Genomic DNA, 14,083 nt, shown 5'->3' with positions numbered 1-14,083 from the left:
TGGAGTTTGCTAGGCGCTGTGGTTTTTTCTTGGAGCCCTTGCAATATCCTATTCCATTGAGAGGAATTGATGCTACGCCTTTGGCCAAGAATAAGCCTCAGTACTGGACCCAATTGACCATGTGCATGGCTCCTGCACATCAGGAGGATATTCGCTTTTTGGTGTTGCATAATCTGCATGATGTGGTCGTTTTGGGGTTGCCATGGCTACAGGTCCATAATCCAGTATTGGATTGGAAATCTATGTCTGTGTCCAGCTGGGGTTGTCAGGGGGTAAATGGTGATGTTCCATTTTTGTCTATTTCGTCATCCACCCCTTCTGAAGTCCCAGAGTTTTTGTCGAATTACCGGGATGTATTTGATGAGCCCAAATCCAGTGCCCTACCTCCTCATAGGGATTGCGATTGTGCTATTAATTTGATTCCTGGTAGTAAGTTTCCTAAGGGCCGACTGTTCAATTTATCTGTGCCAGAACACGCCGCTATGCGGAGTTATATAAAGGAATCCTTGGAGAAAGGTCATATTCGCCCGTCGTCATCACCGTTAGGAGCAGGGTTCTTTTTTTGTGGCCAAGAAGGATGGTTCTTTGAGACCTTGTATTGATTACCGCCTTCTTAATAAAATTACAGTCAGGTTTCAGTATCCTTTGCCGCTGCTGTCTGATTTGTTTGCTCGTATTAAAGGGGCTAGTTGGTTCACCAAGATAGATCTTCGAGGGGCGTATAATCTTGTGTGTATTAAACAGGGCGATGAATGGAAAACAGCATTTAATATGCCCGAGGGCCATTTTGAGTACCTGGTTATGCCATTCGGGCTTTCCAATGCTCCATCAGTATTTCAGTCCTTTATGCATGACATCTTCCGAGAGTACCTGGATAAATTCCTGATTGTATATTTGGATGTTATATTTTGGTCTTCTCGGATGATTGGGAGTCTCACGTGAAGCAGGTCAGAATGGTGTTCCAGGTCCTTCGTGCTAATTCTTTGTTTGTGAAGGGGTCAAAGTGTCTCTTTGGAGTTCAGAAGGTTTCATTTTTGGGTTTCATTTTTTCCCCTTCTACTATCGAGATGGACCCTGTTAAAATCCAGGCCATTTATGATTGGACTCAGCCGACATCTGTGAAGAGTCTGCAAAAGTTCCTGGGCTTTGCTAATTTTTATCGTCGCTTCATCAGTAATTTTTCTAGTGTTGCTAAACCGTTGAGTGATTTGACCAAGAAGGGTGCTGATGTGGTCAATTGGTCTTCTGCGGTTGTGGAAGCTTTTCAGGAGTTGAAGCGTCATTTTTCTTCTGCCCCTGTGTTGTGCCAGCCAGATGTTTCGCTCCCGTTTCAGGTCGAGGTTGATGCTTCTGAGATTGGAGCAGGGGCTGTTTTGTCGCAAAGAAGTTCTGATGGCTCGGTGATGAAACCATGTGCCTTCTTTTCTAGAAAGTTTTCGCCTGCTGAGCGCAATTATGATGTTGGCAATCGAGAGTTGTTGGCCATGAAGTGGGCATTCGAGGAGTGGCGTCATTGGCTTGAAGGAGCCAAGCATCGCGTGGTGGTCTTGACGGATCACAAGAATTTGACTTATCTCGAGTCTGCCAAACGGTTGAATCCTAGACAGGCTCGTTGGTCGCTATTTTTCTCCCGTTTTGATTCTGTGGTTTCATACCTTCCGGGCTCTAAGAATGTGAAGGCTGATGCCCTGTCAAGGAGTTTTGTGCCCGACTCTTCGGGTGTTCCTGAGCCGGCAGGTATTCTCAGAGAAGGGGTAATTTTGTCGGCCATCTCTCCTGATTTGCGGCGGGTGCTGCAAAAATTTCAGGCTGATAGACCTGACCGTTGCCCAGCGGAGAAACTGTTTGTCCCTGATAAATGGACTAGTAGAGTTATCTCTGAGGTTCATTGTTCGGTGTTGGCTGGTCATCCTGGAATCTTTGGTACCAGAGATTTAGTGGCTAGATCCTTTTGGTGGCCGTCTTTGTCACGGGATGTGCGTTCTTTTGTGCAGTCCTGTGGGACTTGTGCTCGGGCTAAGCCCTGCTGTTCTCGTGCCAGTGGGTTGCTTTTGCCCTTGCCGGTCCCAAAGAGGCCCTGGACGCATATTTCTATGGATTTTATTTTGGATCTCCCTGTCTCTCAAAAGATGTCGGTCATTTGGGTGGTTTGTGATCGCTTCTCTAAGATGGTCCATTTGGTACCCTTGTCTAAATTGCTTTCCTCCTCTGATTTGGTGCCGTTGTTTTTCCAGCATGTGGTTTGTTTACATGGCATTCCGGAGAACATCGTTTCGGACAGAGGTTCCCAGTTTGTTTCGAGGTTTTGGCGATCCTTTTGTGCTAGGATGGGCATTGATTTGTCTTTTTCCTCGGCTTTCCATCCTCAGACAAATGGCCAAACCGAACGAACTAATCAGACTTTGGAAACATATCTGAGATGCTTTGTTTCTGGTGATCAGGATGATTGGGTGTCCTTTTTGCCTTTGGCTGAGTTCGCCCTTAATAATCGGGCCAGCTCGGCTACTTTGGTTTCGCCGTTTTTCTGCAATTCTGGTTTCCATCCTCGTTTCTCTTCAGGGCAGGTTGAGTCTTCGGACTGTCCTGGTGTAGATACTGTGGTGGATATGTTGCAGCAGATTTGGACTCATGTGGTGGACAATTTGACATTGTCCCAGGAGAAGGCTCAACGTTTCGCTAACCGCCGGCGCTGTGTGGGTCCCCGACTTCGTGTTGGGGATTTGGTTTGGTTGTCGTCTCGTTATGTTCCTATGAAGGTTTCCTCTCCTAAGTTTAAGCCTCGTTTCATTGGTCCGTATAAGATTTCTGAGGTTCTCAATCCTGTGTCATTTCGTTTGACCCTTCCAGCTTCTTTTGCCATCCATAATGTATTCCATAGGTCGTTGTTGCGGAGATACGTGGCGCTTGTGGTTCCATCCGTTGATCCTCCTGCCCCGGTGTTGGTTGAGGGGGAGTTGGAGTATGTGGTGGAGAAGATTTTGGATTCTCGTATTTCGAGACGGAAACTCCAGTACCTGGTCAAGTGGAAGGGTTATGGTCAGGAAGATAATTCCTGGGTCTTTGCCTCTGATGTTCATGCTGCCGATCTGGTTCGTGCCTTTCATTTGGCTCATCCTGGTCGGCCTGGGCGCTCTGGTGAGGGTTCGGTGACCCCTCCTCAAGGGGGGGGTACTGTTGTGAATTCTGTTGTCAAGCTCCCTCCTGTGGTCATGAATGGTACTTCGGCTGGTTCTGTCCATGGGCTTCCTCTGGTGGTTGTGAGTGGGGCTGCGGCTTCTGAGTTTCCTTCCACAGGTGACGAGGTTAATTCGTTGGCTGGCTGCTCTATTTAACTCCACTTAGATCATTGCTCCATGCCACCTGTCAATGTTCCAGTATTGGTCTGTTTGCTCCTGGATCGTTCTTGTGACCTGTCTTCTCCAGCAGAAGTTAAGTTCCTGCTTGTTTTTCTCTTGTTTGCTATTTTTCTGTCCAGCTTGCTATTTTGATTTTTGTCTTGCTTGCTGGAAGCTCTGGGATGCAGAGGGAGCGCCTCCGCACCGTGAGTCGGTGCGGAGGGTCTTTGTGCCCTCTGCGTGGTTTTTTTGTAGTTTTTGTGCTGACCGCAAAGTCACCTTTCCTATCCTCTGTCTGTTCAGTAAGTCGGGCCTCTCTTTGCTAAATCTATTTCATCTCTGTGTTTGTGAATTTCATCTTAACTCACAGTCATTATATGTGGGGGGCTGCCTTTTCCTTTGGGGAATTTCTCTGAGGCAAGGTAGGCTTATTTTTCTATCTTTAGGGCTAGCTAGTTCCTTAGGCTGTGACGAGTTGCATAGGGAGCGTTAGGAGCAATCCACGGCTATTTCTAGTGTGTGTGATAGGATTAGGGATTGCGGTCAGCAGAGCTCCCACATCCCAGAGCTTGTCCTGTATTATTATTAACTATCAGGTCTTTCCGTGTGCTCTTACCCACCTGGTCCATTATTGTCCTAACCACCAGGTCATAACAGTGCACATAACCTGATCTGAAATGTCCGCACTGGACCTGATCGGCCTTTACCTGCGCTTGCCTTTCGTGGCACCAAGGGAGTGATTCTGAAAATGCTCCAGGTACAGTTCGCATGTAATGTGGTCCTTTTTTTTTTATACTCTTTATACATTCAGGAGGCCATAATGGCACAACGTAAATAAAATACGTAGATTAGGACTGCCCCATTATGAGAATGACGTGAAGTGGCGGGGTAGCTCAAAGAATTGATCAATTGTTTGCTAAATGTCTCATATTTGAAATACAGTTAGAATTTATGTGCAATTGTGGAGCGCCCCCAGACACAGGGCCACGACGTTTCGGTACCGGGCCTCTCTGGTTCGGTTCTGAGGCTGTCACGGTGGCTATACCCAGTCCGCGACCTTGCTAAGGGGCGTCCAATGAAGGTGGTAGTACAGTCTGTCAGGAGTTCGTGACGCCACCTGTGGTGTTCGGTCAAGGTGACCGACGCTGCTGTGGGGTCCGCTGGGGTGATGGAATAGCAGCCGGATGGTATACCTTCCCACAGGTGAAGTATGTCCCCAGGGCTTCCCATTAAGGTAGATGGTAATGGTGTGAGGTGCAGGCAATAACGAGGACACAGGATTGCAGTCTCTTTACCTTTTACTGAAGGCTTCAGTACACTCAGTCCAGAGCACGATCAACCGGGCTATCAGAGACCGGCCGGTCCGATGGGCACATCCAGAGTTTCCCTCGCAGATGGAAATCATTGCCTACCAATAGCGCCTGTGTGTTGTAGTCCTACCCTGCTGAGCATTCGGAATAGTCCTCACAACTGCTGTTCTCTTTCGTTCGTTCTCTACAGCTCTCTCTCTCTCGTTATTTGGTTCCAGATGTTGCTAGTTTCTAACGTCCCCCAGATATGTTATGGCTAGGACGCCACCCGTTTGACGGGAAGGCTTGGAGGTGTTCCGGGACCCTAGAGACGCCCCTCTCCCAATGTTGACCCCTATGTCTTCGTAGGTGTAGAAGGTAGACAGCCAACCTATAATCAACTGTCCAGCGGAATTTGAAGTAAGGCCTGAAGTCAGTTACTCCTACGGTGATCCGGCCACCGACTAAGCGCCTCAGTAAGATGTTGCCTTCCTCTCTCGGCACGACTCTTACTGGCTCTCCTTTGTGCTGATCTCGTTTACACTGTTCCACAATATTCTTCCCTTCTTGTCTCTTCCTTAGGATACCGCCGCAAGGTGTGCAGGCGCGGTTCCGTAACGTTCTGTTCTGTCGCTAGGCACCTGCCAGGTTCCCACGCCTGACAGGGACCCCCCTGTGTCTTCTCCCTGCAACACCCCCTGCCACAGGATGTTGCCAGGTTCCAACCCAGTCAGCTTCTGACTAACTTCCTCCCCAGCTCCTAGTTTTACCAGTGTGAGGAGTGGCCCAATAAATGAAGCCTTTTTCTTCCCCTAGTGGCCGGAGTGTGAAGTGTAATGTGTTCTGGTGATACCTGGTCAGGAGAACTCTTTAGTGCCATCGGACGTACCGCTACTCGCCTTGGGGCCATACTGCAACGACCAGGTCTCTGGGGCGCTGCACTTGCACTTCAGTTATTGCGTTCTGACCACAAGCAGTGCTGGCTTCTTCCCTTTTTTTTGCTTTGCATTGGTATGTGGCTGACCACCACTGTTGCTGCGCACGCTGGGTTATGTGCGCCATTCTTTCTGTGTTCACTGTGATTGATAGGCTGCTATGCACACACACACAGCAGCCCTGCCCTGCCTCAGGCTCCAGTTAATTGTGCACCTGTGTCTCAGCCTTTCTCACCCTTCATCTTTGGTGCGGGTTTGGCAGTGTGGAAGCCTAGATCTGAAATGTCCGCACTGGACCTGATCGGCCTTTACCTGCGCTTGCCTTTCCTGGCACCAAGGGAGTGATTCTGAAAATGCTCCAGGTACAGTTCGCATGTAATGTGGTCCTTTTTTTTTATACTCTTTATACATTCAGGAGGCCATAATGGCACAACGTAAATAAAATACGTAGATTAAGACTGCCCCATTATGAGAATGCCGTGAAGTGGCGGGGTAGCTCAAAGAATTGATCAATTGTTTGCTAAATGTCTCATATTTGAAATACAGTTAGAATTTATGTGCAATTGCACTTCAGTTATTGCGTTCTGACCACAAGCAGTGCTGGCTTCTTCCCTTTTTTTTGAGTTGGATGGTATACCTTCCCACAGGTGAAGTGTGTCCCCAGGGCTTCCCAGTAAGGTGGATGGTGATGGTGTGAGGTGCAGGCAATAACGAGGACACAAGGTTGCAGTCTCTTTACCTCTTTACTGTAGACTTCAGGATCCTCAATCCAGAGCACGTTTAACAGGGCTATCAGAGACCGGCCGGTCCGATGGGCACTTCCAGAGTCTCCTTCGCAGATGGAAATCGTTGCCTACCACTAGCGCCTGTGTGTTGTAGTCCTACCCTGCTGAGCATTCGGAATAGTCCTCACAACTGCTGTTCTCGTTCGTTCTCTACAGCTCTCTCTCTTTCTTTGATTCCAGATCTTTCTAGTTCAACGTCTCCCAGGTATGTTATGGCTAGGACGCACCCATATGACGGGAAGGCCTGGAGGTCTTCCAGGACCCTAGAGATGCCCCTCTCCCACTGTTGCCCCCTATGTCTTCGTAGGTGTTTAGGTGAGACAGCCAACCTATAATTACCTGTCCTGCGGAGTTCGGAGTAAGGCTTAGAGTCAGTTACTCCCGCGGTGTTCCGGCCACCGGCTACACGCCTCAGTAGGATGTTGCCTCGGTCTCTTCCTCCCTAACCCTTAGTTTTACCAGTGTGAGGAGTGACCCAATAAATAAAGCCTTTTTCTCCCCCTAGTGGCCGGAGTGTGAAGTGTAATTTGTTCTGGTGAGACCTGGTCAGGAGAATTCCTTCAGTGCCATCGGACGTACCATCACTCCCCTTAGTGGCAGAGCGTCATACTGCAATGACCAGATCTCTGGGGCGCTGCACTCCTTCTCCCCCCCCTCGGTTAAATCCAGTACTCCTGGACTGGGAAGAAGAACAACAATACATAGCAGCAAAAGACATACAAACTTTTTTAAATGCTAAAACAAGTAAATAGAACAATGCTTCCCTTTATGGGAGGTGAGGACACTTGAACGTTACAAATAGTGTTGAGCGATACCGTCCGATACTTGAAAGTATCGGTATCGGATAGTATCGGCCGATACCCGAAAAATATCGGATATCGCCGATACCGATATCCGATACCAATACAAGTCAATGGGACATCAAGTATCGGAAGGTATTCTCATGGTTCCCAGGGTCTGAAGGAGAGGAAACTCTCCTTCAGGCCCTGGGATCCATAGGGATGTGTAAAATAAAGAATTAAAATAAAAAATATTGATATGCTCACCTCTCCGGCGGCCCCTGGACATCACGCTGCTAACCGGGAGGCTTCTTTGTTTAAAATGCGTGCCTTTAGGACCTGCGAATGACGTCCCGGCTTCTGATTGGTCGCGTGCCGCCCATGTGACCGGCACGCGACCAATCAGAAGCAGTGACGTCATTCGCAGGTCCTCAATTCCTAGAATTAGGAGTTTTTGTGAATGAGAATGACGTCGCGGCTTCTGATTGGTCGCGTGCCGGTCACATGGGCGGCACGCGACCAATCAGAAGCCGGGACGTCATTCGCAGGTCCTAAAGGCGCGCATTTTAAATAAAGAAGCCTCCCGGTTAGCAGCGTGATGTCCAGGGGCCGCCGGAGAGGTGAGCATATCAATATTTTTTATTTTAATTCTTTATTTTACACATCCCTATTGATCCGATACCGATACCCGATACCACAAAAGTATCGGATCTCGGTATCGGAATTCCGATACCACAAGTATCGGCCGATACCCGATACTTGCGGTATCGGAATGCTCAACACTAGTTACAAACAAAATTAAATATTTTTAAATAACAGGTTGACTATAAATAACTCTCAGTACCCAGCCGGGTATTCTACCAAGTGCAAACTTTGAACAATAATTTAACTTTTTCCTTTAAGGGCGTATAAGCTGAACCCACTAAAGGCCTACTATAAAATACTATATACATAACTCAACTTTTCTTTCTGTTCTAACTTCCCCAATGCAGGACCGCCTAGCTCCTTGGCTGGGCCTACTGTCATTGTGCCGACCATCTTTCTACAGTTCTCAGGACTCTCTCTCTAACCCCTACGGGTTCACTTTCAAGCTTTCCTGTCCTCAGTCTCTATCAACATTATCAAACTTTCTAAATTTCAACATTGTTAACGTTTCAACTTTTATTAAAGCAATCATGTAAACATTCCCTTTAAGAGGGACCCAAGCAGGGTCGGACTGGGGCACCGGGACACCGGACAATCCTCCGGTGGGCCCCGCCCCCAGCCCCTGCCTCCCTCATTTGTGCCTGCCCGGCCCCTGCATCATGCTCATAGTGTAAACCCAGCCGGCACCGCAGTGGCTGGCAGACTGCACAGGTGATGGGAAGTGCAGGAGCAGCTCCTTCACATCACCTGCTGCCGCTGCCATTCCTCTGCCAGGAGAGCGGTGTGCAGAGTGCCGACCCTCAATACAGCCAGCACAGAGGAACAGCTGACTGTGAGGCTGAGAGCAGACAGCACACACAGCTCACCCGCAGGCTCTGCTCCTCTTCAAAAATGCCCTGGGCAGCAGTGTAAACGCTGATTGGCTGCAATTCAGCCAGTCAGCGTTAGTTTTCTTTGTGTGAGCTCACAGCACAGCTCAGGCAAGGAGCTGTGCTGTGATTGGTCAGCAGTCCTACCCAAGCAGGCAGCATACAGCATGGCAGTGGAGCAGATGGAGTCTGATGGCTGCAGTCAGTGTGACTGTAAGTAAATAGCTATATGATGGCTGCACCCTGAGTAGATCTCCGGCCACAGAGGCAGTTAGGGGAGGGGACCCCATGCATCCTATAAGTGACACAGGGGAGGGGGCCCACAGTGATATTCTAATTTTCTTGTGGGCCCCCTCCCCTACCTCTATTTTAGGCTATGTGCACACGTATTCTGGGTCCACTGCGGATTTTTCTGCAGCGCATTTTCCACTGCGGTTTTACAACTGCGGTTTTCCGTAAGGGCAGTTGTAAAACCGCTGCAGAAAACGCAGAAAGAAGTGACATGCTGCGGAATGTAAACCGCTGCGTTGCTACGCGTTTTTTTTCCACAGCATGGGCACAGCGTTTTCTGTTTCCCATAGGTTTACATAGTACTGTAAACGCATGGGAAACTCCTGCTGACCCGCAGCTGCGGAAATACTGCGGATCCGCAGCAAAATCCGCATCGTGTGCACATCGCCTTACTGTGGCTCCCCTTTCACTCTCTGAGCAGGCCTACAGGAAAATAGAGGTGAAACAGTGGGGGAGGAGGATATTGGGTGACACAGTGGGGGAGGGGGCCCATAGGAAATTAGAGGTGAAACAGTGGGGGAGGAGGATATTGGGTGACACAGTGGGGGAGGGGGCCCATAGGAAATTAGAGGTGAAACAGTGGGGGAGGAGGCCCATAGGATACTGGGTGACAGTGGTGAAGGGGGTCCTCAGGTGATTAACACCCTTATGACACCAGCCTTACATGTATGGCGCGTGTTAAATGCCAGTGTCAATCTCTGACTGCAGCATATAACACATGCCATCATGCGTGCGTATCATTCTCTCACCCATTGGTGCCCATGAGGTGATCGTGGGTCGCCAATGGGTTTTAATGACAGCCAGGGGTCTTTTTTCTGTAGCCGAGCTTTAAAGGAGACCATAATTTCTTCTATATGCAGGGATGCTGTGGCATCACTGTATATAATAGCACATGCGATCGGATGATCGCATCTTCATGTTCTCGAAGGCTATGTGCACATGTTGCGGATTAGCCTTAGGAATTTCTGGTGCGGATTCTGCCTCTCCTGGCAGAAAACGCACCTGCGGATTTGTCACTTTTTTTGTGCAATTCCGCAGCGTTTTTTGTGCGTTTTTGCTGCGGTTTTCTTGCGGATTTGCTACGTTTTTTACCCCTGCGGTTTTCTATAATGGAATGGGTACAAAAACGCTGCAGTTTCACAAAAAAGAAGTGACATGCTACTTCTTTTAAACCGCAGCGTTTCCGCAACGGATTTTCCACAAAGTGTGCACAGCATTTTTTTTCTCATTGATTTACATTGTACTGTATATCAATTGCGGATCTGCAGCGTTTCTGCACCGCAAAAAAAGCTGCGGATCCGCAGAGAATCCGCAACGTGTGCACATGGCCTAAGGGGGCTAACTGTACCAGTGAAAGGTAAAAAGAAAATAAAAAAATTCCTAAAAGTTCGAATCACCCTTTTTATCCCATTGAAAATAAATATATTTTAATAATAAAAAACAACAAATATTTGGTATTGCTGGGTTCAGAAAAGTCCGATCTATAAAACTATAAAAAACAATTAACAATTCTGTTCGCTACAATTCCACAAAAAAAGCTATAACAAATGATGAAAACATTACATCTATCCCAAAATCGTACTAATAAAAACAATGTCTCGCCCCCAACAGAAAGCTTCCCTGTGTGTAATAAAATACGCAGCAGTCGCCGTCTTCTGCCGCTGTGTCGTTGCTTCTGTCTTCTTCATTGCAGTGGAATATGGACACCGGTAAGTATTTTACTACACACACTGGACTTACATTACTGCTCTCCTGTGTGGTGTAGTATATAGAGGATCTGTCAGCTCTCCTGTGTGGTGTAGTATATAGAGGATCTGTCAGCTCTCCCGTGTGGTGTAGTATATAGAGGATCTGTCAGCTCTCCCGTGTGGTGTAGTATATAGAGGATCTGTCAGCTCTCCCGTGTGGTGTAGTATATAGAGGATCTGTCAGCTCTCCCGTGTGGTGTAGTATATAGAGGATCTGTCAGCTCTCCTGTGTGGTGTAGTATATAGAGGATCTGTCGGCTCTCCTGTGTGGTGTAGTATATAGAGGATCTGTCAGCTCTCCCGTGTGGTGTAGTATATAGAGGATCTGTCAGCTCTCCTGTGTGGTGTAGTATATAGAGGATCTGTCAGCTCTCCTGTGTGGTGTAGTATATAGAGGATCTGTCAGCTCTCCTGTGTGGTGTAGTATATAGAGGATCTGTCAGTTCTCCTGTGTGGTGCAGTATATAGAGGATCTGTCAGCTCTCTTGTGTGGTGTAGTATATAGAGGATCTGTCAGCTCTCCCGTGTGGTGTAGTATATAGACGATCTGTCAGCTCTCCCGTGTGGTGTAGTATATAGAGGATCTGTCAGCTCTCCCGTGTGGTGTAGTATATAGAGGATCTGTCAGCTCTCCCGTGTGGTGTAGTATATAGAGGATCTGTCAGCTCTCCCGTGTGGTGTAGTATATAGAGGATCTGTCAGCTCTCCCGTGTGGTGTAGTATATAGAGGATCTGTCAGCTCTCCTGTGTGGTGTAGTATATAGAGGATCTGTCAGCTCTCCTGTGTGGTGTAGTATATAGAGGATCTGTCAGCTCTCCTGTGTGGTGTAGTATATAGAGGATCTGTCAGCTCACCTGTGTGGTGTAGTATATAGAGGATCTGTCAGCTCTCCTGTGTGGTGTAGTATATAGAGGATCTGTCAGCTCTCCCGTGTGGTGTAGTATATAGAGGAACTGTCAGCTCTCCTGTGTGGTGTAGTATATAGAGGATCTGTCAGCTCTCCTGTGTGGTGTAGTATATAGAGGATCCGTCAGCTCTCCCGTGTGGTGTAGTATATAGAGGATCTGTCAGCTCTCCTGTGTGGTGTAGTATATAGAGGATCTGTCAGCTCTCCCGTGTGGTGTAGTATATAGAGGATCTGTCAGCTCTCCTGTGTGGTGTAGTATATAGAGGATCTGTCAGCTCTCCCGTGTGGTGTAGTATATAGAGGATCTGTCAGCTCTCCCGTGTGGTGCAGTATATAGAGGATCTGTCCCCTCTCCTGTGTAGTGTAGTATGTAGAGGATCTGTCAGCTCTCCTGTGTGGTGTAGTATATAGAGGATCTGTCAGCTCTCCTGTGTGGTGTAGTATATAGAGGATCTGTCAGCTCTCCCGTGTGGTGCAGTATATAGAGGATCTGTCACCTCTCCTGTGTGGTGTAGTATATAGGATCTGTCAGCTCTCCTGTGTGGTGTAGTATATAGAGGATCTGTCAGCTCTCGTGTGTGGTGTAGTATATAGAGGATCTGTCAGCTCTCCCGTGTGGTATAGTATATAGATGATCTGTCAGCTCTCGTGTGTGGTGTAGTATATAGGATCTGTCAGCTCTCCCGTGTGGTGTAGAATATAGAGGATCTGACAGCTCTCGTGTGTGGTGTAGTATATAGGATCTATCCTGTGTGGTATTTTTAAACTGCATGGTGGGCCCCAAGAATGATTTTTCTCTGGTGGGCCCAAGGTACTCCAGTCCGACGCTGGAACCAAGTCTCTAGGAGGTAGTGCAGATTCTCTCCGGTCTGCAAGTCCACTGAAAGCAAGACCTTCTGCGTCATGTCCAGAAGCATTATCTTCGCAAAGTCTTCTTTCGCTTGTAAAACCAGTAGGGAGCACCTTTAAGAAGGTGCAAACTATATACAAAAACAGTTTTGAATCATTCACCGTCCATGATCCGGCAGTCTTTGGAACAATGATAACTCTGTGCAAAAGTAGAAAAAGAACTATAAACAATAGAGATCCCGGGTAAACAAAGGGACCCCTTTAAGAAATAACCCTGGTCGGGTTTAAAGCAGCATCAAAAAGCAGGAAACAGTTAACTATTTACATATTCGGATCTCCGAGGTTTATTTTTGTAATAGGTGACACGATACCAGCCGGTGGTGACTACGTCCCGGCTGGGGAAGGTCTGGCTCTGTGTCGCCGTCCAGCACCATCGTCGTCTGATCAGCAGTGGTCTGGGTATGGGCGGTGATGCCGGTGACAGACTCCGCAAGCAGGACACCAGACGTCGGGGTTGTAGTGCTGGGTCGTGTGGGGTCAGGGGTTAGTGGAGTTCCGCCACCAGTTTCGGTCGTGATCGTAGATGGCGCGACCACGAGCGCGCAGCGTTTGACTCTCTTGGCATACCACCCTCGCTCACTCCAGTGGCGGGTGTAGGTCACATGGTTCCCTCTGTACAAGTTTCGGAGTGGAGGTACACTGTGGGACTGGGGTTCCACGTTGCAGCTAGTCACATAGACCTCGGTCAGCAGCCCTGGCTCTAATATGAAGCCGCAACCCCTCCCCCGGTGGAAGGCCAGCACAATCCCTTGTTTTATCAAACTCTCAGGGCAGCAATTGACGAGGGGCACCCGTTCCTCTGATCGGACAGTCTGTTCCATTTGTTCCCGGTCTTCCCATTGTGAGCCTTCCTGTCGGGACCCGTCTGGTTGAAACCGGGGAGCATTCCACTCAAAGACCACTCCCCTGGGGTTGATGTCATAGTAACATAGTAACATAGTAACATAGTTAGTAAGGCCGAAAAAAGACATTTGTCCATCCAGTTCAGCCTATATTCCATCATAATAAATACCCAGATCTACGTCCTTCTACAGAACCTAATAATTGTATGATACAATATTGTTCTGCTCCAGGAAGACATCCAGGCCTCTCTTGAACCCCTCGACTGAGTTCGCCATCACCACCTCCTCAGGCAAGCAATTCCAGATTCTCACTGCCCTAACAGTAAAGAATCCTCTTCTATGTTGGTGGAAAAACCTTCTCTCCTCCAGACGCAAAGAATGCCCCCTTGTGCCCGTCACCTTCCTTGGTATAAACAGATCCTCAGCGAGATATTTGTATTGTCCCCTTATATACTTATACATGGTTATTAGATCGCCCCTCAGTCGTCTTTTTTCTAGACTAAATAATCCTAATTTCGCTAATCTATCTGGGTATTGTAGTTCTCCCATCCCCTTTATTAATTTTGTTGCCCTCCTTTGTACTCTCTCTAGTTCCATTATATCCTTCCTGAGCACCGGTGCCCAAAACTGGACACAGTACTCCATGTGCGGTCTAACTAGGGATTTGTACAGAGGCAGTATAATGCTCTCATCATGTGTATCCAGACCTCTTTTAATGCACCCCATGATCCTGTTTGCCTTGGCAGCT

At 48.1% G+C, this 14,083-nt stretch overlaps 1 protein-coding gene across 2 annotated transcripts in view; it reads right to left on the bottom strand.

The window, feature by feature from the left end:
• LOC138665355 (NACHT, LRR and PYD domains-containing protein 3-like) overlaps positions 1-14,083 on the bottom strand; it is a 205,238-nt gene that overhangs the window by 134,428 nt on the left and 56,727 nt on the right. The window lies entirely within an intron of this gene.

The sequence above is a fragment of the Ranitomeya imitator genome, chromosome 2, assembly GCF_032444005.1.
Source record: "Ranitomeya imitator isolate aRanImi1 chromosome 2, aRanImi1.pri, whole genome shotgun sequence".
NCBI classification, from domain to species: domain Eukaryota; kingdom Metazoa; phylum Chordata; class Amphibia; order Anura; family Dendrobatidae; genus Ranitomeya; species Ranitomeya imitator.
This window is presented reverse-complemented; position numbering and strand designations above follow the sequence as displayed.